Source organism: Aotus nancymaae, unplaced genomic scaffold (assembly GCF_030222135.1).
Source record: "Aotus nancymaae isolate 86718 unplaced genomic scaffold, 86718_ANA_hifiasm-v0.15.2.pri h1tg000079l, whole genome shotgun sequence".
NCBI lineage: Eukaryota > Metazoa > Chordata > Mammalia > Primates > Aotidae > Aotus > Aotus nancymaae.
Window position 1 is genome coordinate 16,933,301 of NW_026988494.1, and position 6,902 is coordinate 16,940,202.

The 6,902-nt window shown below is 43.9% G+C and overlaps 1 pseudogene; it reads right to left on the reverse strand.

Annotated features, from left to right (window-relative positions):
- Nucleotides 1-4,132: 4,132 nt before the first annotated feature.
- Nucleotides 4,133-6,563, reverse strand: LOC105705313 (putative uncharacterized protein encoded by LINC00596; annotated as a pseudogene).
- Between the last annotated feature and the right edge of the window lie 339 nt (nt 6,564-6,902).

The window sequence follows — 6,902 nt, forward strand, 5'->3', positions numbered from 1 at the left end:
CCACAGAGAGACTTCTAATTGTTTCAATTAAGAGAGGCTCTGAGTCTACAGGACTCTCATGGATGGTAAGAAACTTGAGAGGATATTTGCACTGGGGTGGCTAGTCTCTCTGGAAGAGCCTTTGGGTCTTGCATGGGCCTCCCATCTGGAGGCCACAGGAACAGTGGCCTGCCAGGAAGGGCCAGATGATTCAGGGCTGCCTGAGGTGTGCAATGTGAGTATGGGTTTCTCCAACCACAGCCCAATGCCCAGCTTTTTCTCGGCAAATTCGTTGCTCATAGCTCTTTATCCCAGTGGTGAACAACCCTGCACCAAGCCCATCAGTCAAACATTAGCATCTTTGATCAAAGTTCCAGAGAGCTGAGGAAGAGTGTTTAAATTTTTATGACAGCCATGAATTTTTGACTATTTTGAGAACTGACTCCATCAGCTGTAAATGTGCTATGCCCAGAACCTAGCCCCTCCACTCCCACGAGGCTGCCTGGGTGGGAAGCCCCATACTGAACAGACAGTAGGCAAGGGCCAGACCTCTGTGGAAAACTAGCTGGGTCTCCGTGGGACCCCCTGAAACACTGGGCTGTGGGCTTACAACACCTGATCCCGGCCAGGTGGAGTGGCTCATACCTGTAATCCCAGCACTGTGGGAGGCCAAGGTGGGAGAATTGCTTGGGACCAAGAGTTTGAGTCCAGCCTGGGCAACAAAGTGAGACACCATCTCTACAAAAAATAAAAAAAATTAGTCAGGTGTGGTGGTGCATGCCTGTAATTTCAGCTACTCGCAAGTCTGAGGTGGGAGGGTCACTTGAGCCCAAGACTTCAAGGCTGCAGTGAGCTATGGTTGCACTATTGCACTCCAGCCTGGGCAACAAAGTGAGATCCTGTCTCTAAGAACAAAAAAAAATCCAATTCTCTGAATTTCATTAGTCAACAGGGAAATTAAAATGGAAACAATAGTCATACTACTGCACTTCCACCAAATGGTTCAAGTGAAAAGACAGAAAATACTATTAAAGAGGATGCGGAGCAAACAGGAAACTCACTCACTGCTGTGTGTAATAGTTTCCATCCTAGGAAACTATTCAGCAGTATCTATTAAAACTGAATAGGCCTAGGCCACATGGCCCTAGAAATTTGACTCCTAGGCACACACGCAACAAAAAGGCATAGATAGGTTCACCAGAAATATGAGAATGCTCATAGCAGCACTTCTTAAAAAAACCCAAACTGGAAATGCCCAACAACAAAGTGGGTAAATGCATCGTGGCATCTTTAAACAGAGGAATATTATGAAGTAAAAAGGGTGAACAACCTGCAACTATGTACAGCAACATGGCTGAGGCTCAACAACATAATATTGAGCGAAGGAAGCCTGATCAGGTGTGGTGGCTCACACCTGTAATCCCAACACTTTGGGAGACCCACATGGGAGGGATTGCTTGAGTCCAAGAGTTTGGGCAACATAGATCCCATTTCTACAAAAATATTTTTAAAAATTAGCTGGGTGCAGTGGCATGCCCCTGTGGTCCCAGCTACTTGGGAGGCTGAGGTGGGAGGATTGCTTAAGCCCAGAAAGTCGAGACTGCAATGAGCCAAGATCACACCACGGCTCTCCACCCTGGGTGACAGAGTGAGACCCTGACTCAAAAAAAGAGAAAGAAACCAGGCACAGAAAAGTATTCACTGTGTGATTTCCCATTACGAGGTTTGAAAACAGGCAAAACTCATCTTTGGTATTTGAAGTCAGGATAGTACTTACTGTTGGAAATGAGGGAACAGAAGGAAGTACAATGGTGACAGTTAGGGGATGCGGGTAATATTCTGCCTCATTTAGGTTGCTGATTACATGGGTGCGTTCAGTCCATAAAAATTTATGGAGCTGTATGCTTATGATGTGAATATTATTTGAATATAAATCATACTTTAAAGAGTGCAAAAATAAGAGACTGGGGAGTAGGCAGGACACTCATGCTTATAATTGGCAGCAGCAAGGGGTGGGATCAAGGGTAAGGAGACAGCTGATGAACCAAAGATGTAATTTAGGGTGTGCACAGCATTGCAGATGGTTAGTGCACAGTCTAACTAAGAGGACAGGTCAGTCCCTCTCTTACTGCAGAGCATTTGGCCTCGCATGCTAGCCACCCGAACGGAGAGAATAGGCATTTGTGTGTGACGACACAGGCTGCCCACCCCCATCCCACCTGGTGATGGTGTAGCAGCAGTCTCCCTTGTCACTGTCACCTGCACTCTTCTCTTTCTTCCACCATTGAAGGAGGAATGAGATGTGTTTCTCAGGAGCTGCATGTTCAGGGGAAAGTAGAATGAACCTCACGGGCTGGCAGATGATGTATCGCAGAGCTGCAAGGATACGGCAGGACACGTAGGTAAGGCCTGGTTCTAGAGGGACTGCAAAGTTAAGCAGAGGTCTCTAGATTGCGTCAATGGGGAAACTGATCAAATGGAGATTTGATCTGGGGATGCTAAAATGCAAGTGGTGAAATCAAATATATTAGCTACTCTCAACTAAGTGGTCTCTCTAAGAACAGAGAAAACGCCCACGGGCCTGCCTGCTGGGATGTTATTAAAAAGCCACCACACATACATTAGGATTTCTAGGCTTTCAGATAAGTTCCAAAATGCCCCAGCTTATGACTTTAAACCATAGTACAAAAGTTTCTAAAGTTGATGGAGAAATTCTCTGTTTCAAAAACACTGTATCATTTGAAGGAAAAACAGTGCTTTTTATAAACCAAGCTATACAATAAGCTTTTGAAATAAGCTTTTAGGAGGCTTGGCAAAATTGGAAAAGGAGGCCAGATGCCCTGCAGTTCAGGTCAACAGAAATCTATGACAAGGTTTAAAGTCACAGAGGTGAACTCCATCCATACATGCTTAGATGAAAAGCTTCAGTTGGGAGCTCTGGAAATTACTTTCATTTTATGTATATATTTATAAAATGCATGTTCACATAGAACACACACACACACACACACACACACACACACACACAATTCCATACAGCTAGCACCAAACTTAGCCAAACTTAGAGCATCATCTATCTTTGTTGACAGTGATACATTTGATAACTGTTCAGATGGGCAAAAGCCCTCAGGGAAGGGTTTTAAAGAAGAAACTTGGGTTACAGAAAGAAATGGGAAAACAAATTATTTATGGGTATTTACCTGTGCCCCAGGAATATTATTTATGCTAATCATTGGTTTGAACTTGGATTTGAGCTCTATCTTCTGCAAGTTTCTGTGGTGTCTTTCCAGTGTCATAAAAGTAGCATCGGCTGGGTGCAGTGGTTTACGCCTGTAATCCCAGTACTATGGGATGCCAAGGTGGGTAGATCACAAGGTCAAGAGATCAAGACCATCCTGGCCAACATGGTGAAATTCCATCTCTACTAAAAATATAAAAATTAGCTGGGCGTGGTGGCATGTGCCTGTAGTCCCAGCTACTTGGGAGGCTCAGGCAGGAAAATAGATTGAACCTGGGAGGCAGAGGTTGCAGTAAGCCGAGATCGTGCCATTGCACTCCAGCCTGGTGACAGAGTGCAACTCCATTCAAAAAAAAAAGATAAAAAAGGAGCATCATAATGCAGTGTGGGGAAGTAGAAAGAGCCTTGGGCTGAGAGTCAGGAGACTTGGGTCCTAATACCCTAATACCTGGGACAGTCCTAGTTTCTATCTGTTGGCTTGATGTAATTCTAAAAAATTACATTACCTTTCATTCTCAAAAGTGAACCAGTTTAAGAAGTAAATCATGTGACAGGAAGTATCACAAACATGGCTCCTCCTCCCTGAATCAACATCTTCTCCAGTGACACTTCTCAGCTTCTTCATCAAAAGGTGGAATCTTTTTCCTTTGCCTTGAATCTAGACTTGTCTTATGACTTAATGTTGGCCAATAAAACTAAGTGGAAATGGCCAGGTGTGGTGGCTCACACCTGTAATCCCAGCACTTTGGGAGGCCGAGAGAAGTGGATCACTTTAAGCCCAGGAGTTTGAGACCAGCCTGGCCATATGCCAATACCTCAATCTCTACTAAAAATACAAAAATTAGCCAGGCGTGGTGGTGCATGTCTGTAATCCCAGCTACTTGGGAGGCTGAGGCAGGAGAATCACTTGAACCTGGGTGGTGGAGGTTGCAGTGAGCCAAGATCATGCCACTGCACTCCAGCCTGGGTGACAGAGTGAGACTCTGTCTAAAAAAAAAACAAACAAACAAACAAAAAGCAATGACCAAAAAAACCCATAGTGGATGTGATATGCCAGTTCCTAGCCAAGGCTGCCACATACCTTGCCCGTTTTTACTGTTTCTCTTGGAAGTCTGCCCAGCTGTCACGTGAACATGCCTGAGCAGGCCTGCTGGAGCCTGAGGAACCATGTGGAGTGCAAACAAATCCTACTAGCTGAGGCCAACACAGGCCACCCAACCCCCAGATGACCTGGTAACTCATTGCAGATGCCTAGATGAACTAAGTCAATAGCAGATAAATCATCCAGGTGAACCTAGCTTCAATTTACGATGCATTGAATTGTTAGCTAAGTACATTTTTATTGTTTTAAACCAGTAAGATTGAGGTCATTTGTTATTTATTTATCAGAAGCTAACTGATATATACGGTCTTCCTAGTTCTAATAACCACTTTGTCTCTAACCATCTTTGCAAACTTGAGCAAATCCCGTATGTCTGGAGTTAAATGTTAAGTGAAGTCTGGGCATGGTGACTTACACTTGTAATTCCCATATTTTGGGAAATCAAGGCAGGAGGATCATTTGAGGCCTGGTGTTCAAGACCAGCCTGTGCAACAGAGTGAGACCCTGTCGCTATGAAAAAAAAAGTTAAGCGAAGAGCAAATAAACCTTGTAAAGAGGTAAGGACTGTTGCCTGTATTCATTTCCTATTGTTGCCTCAACAAGTTACCACCAACACAGTGGCTTAAAACAACACATATTTATTGTCTTGCTGTTTCGGGAACTAGAAGTCCCAAATCAGTTTCAATCAGTTTCAACAGCAGAATCTGTTTCATGCCTTTCTGGCTTCTGGAGGCCACCTGAACTCCTTGGTTCTGACCCCTTCCTCATTCCAACCTCTACTTTAATTATTGCATGTCCTACTTCCTCTCCGAGCTCCCGCTTCTGTCTCATAAGAATCCCTGAATTTATATTCGGCCCACCCAACTAATCCAGGATTATCCTCCCATCTCAGGATCCCTAATTTAGTCACAACTGTAAATCCCTTTTGCCATATGAGATAACGTTCACAGGTTCTAGGGATTAGGACCTGAATATCTTTGGGGACCATTGTTCAGCCTACCACATTGCCCAACCACTCTGTATAGTAGGCACTCTCTTGAGAACTGGAGAAATAGAGATATGAAGAACAGTTCCTGTGCAAAAGTAGGAAGCTGGAGTGGAATGACTTTTGTGTATTCTTAAGCAATAAATACTTGAGTATTCTTCATTTCTGTGTTGCCACAACTGCCCCTTGCATAGCATAGGCCATTATGCTTGAGGGGTGATACAAGAATAAACATTGTTCATTAAAGGCTTGAGATCTAAGGATCAATTTTTCCTCAGTGCCTCATCCGAAGTGATTCATTTGGCCAGAATGCATTACCTGTAATATAGTCCATACCTGAGACAGTGACGGTTTAGTAAGTGAAGCTGGAAAAAAGAAGAAGCTGAATGAGGGACATATATTAACCCCAATCTGGAAAGAGAGATGTTGTAAACAGAAGCTATCCATTTAAATTACACACACTTATTTGTGGTCAAGGGTGCAAGACGGGGCAGATGGTAACAACAGGGAGAGAGAGAGACAGTGCAAGAAACAATGAGATATCAGGAAAAGGGGAATGAAAAATGCAAAGTGGAAGAAAGGAAAAGCAGCTCCGTTTGGAAGAATGAATCTTATAAAATACCAAATGGCACAGCGACCGCATGCAGGCAGCGCAGGCCGAGTGAGAGGCGGAGCCACCATCCCAGCCCTCCTGCTGGGACCCACAAGGCATTTATAACCATTACTGCACCATCTGCTTCTATGATTAATTGCTTTTGAAGAAGCATTTATTTTCAGTGGGAAAAGATCAGAATATTACAAAAAGGATTTCTAGAAATGGTAAAAATGACTGCTCGTCAAACTCGAATTGGGAAGTGAAATAGTGCTGGTATATGTGCTACTAAGAGAGAATCTAGAACTGAAACTCAAATGAGCTCCCCCTGCCAGGGGACCTTTGATGCATGAGGATTCTGTGACAGCATCCAATGTAGGGAAGACTCACAACATGAACAGAGTAACAACAACAGTAACAAGAAAATTTGCTGAGCACTTGCTATGTGCTAGGAGTTCTACATGCATTAACTCACTTGGTACTTAAAAACGACACAGGGAAGTAAGTTCTGCACACCCTTGTCTTAAGACAAAAGTAGCCTGGTGTGATGGCTCACACCTGTAATCTCAGCACTTTGGGAGGCCGAAGCAGGTGGATCACCTGAGGTCAGGAGCTTGAGACCAGCCTGGCCAACATGGTGAAACCCTGTCTCTACCCAAAATACAAAAATTAGCCTGGTGTGGTGGTGCGTGCCTATAATCTCAGCTACTCAGGAGGCTGAGGCAGGAGAATTGCTTGAACCCTGGAGGTGGAGGTTGCAGTGAGCCGAGATCATGCCACTGCACTTCAGCCTGGGCAACAGAGTGAGATTCTGTCTCAAAAAAACAAACAAACAGAAAAAAAACCTAGTAAGCCATGCAAAGTCCTTACACCTTTAAAATAATCCCTTGTTGTTACTCATTTATGAAAATAACATATTTCAAATAACAGAAAATTACAGCTGATGTACATACAAAGTTACTGTAAACAGAAAACACCGAGTGAGAATCTGACTGAGGTTTTCTAG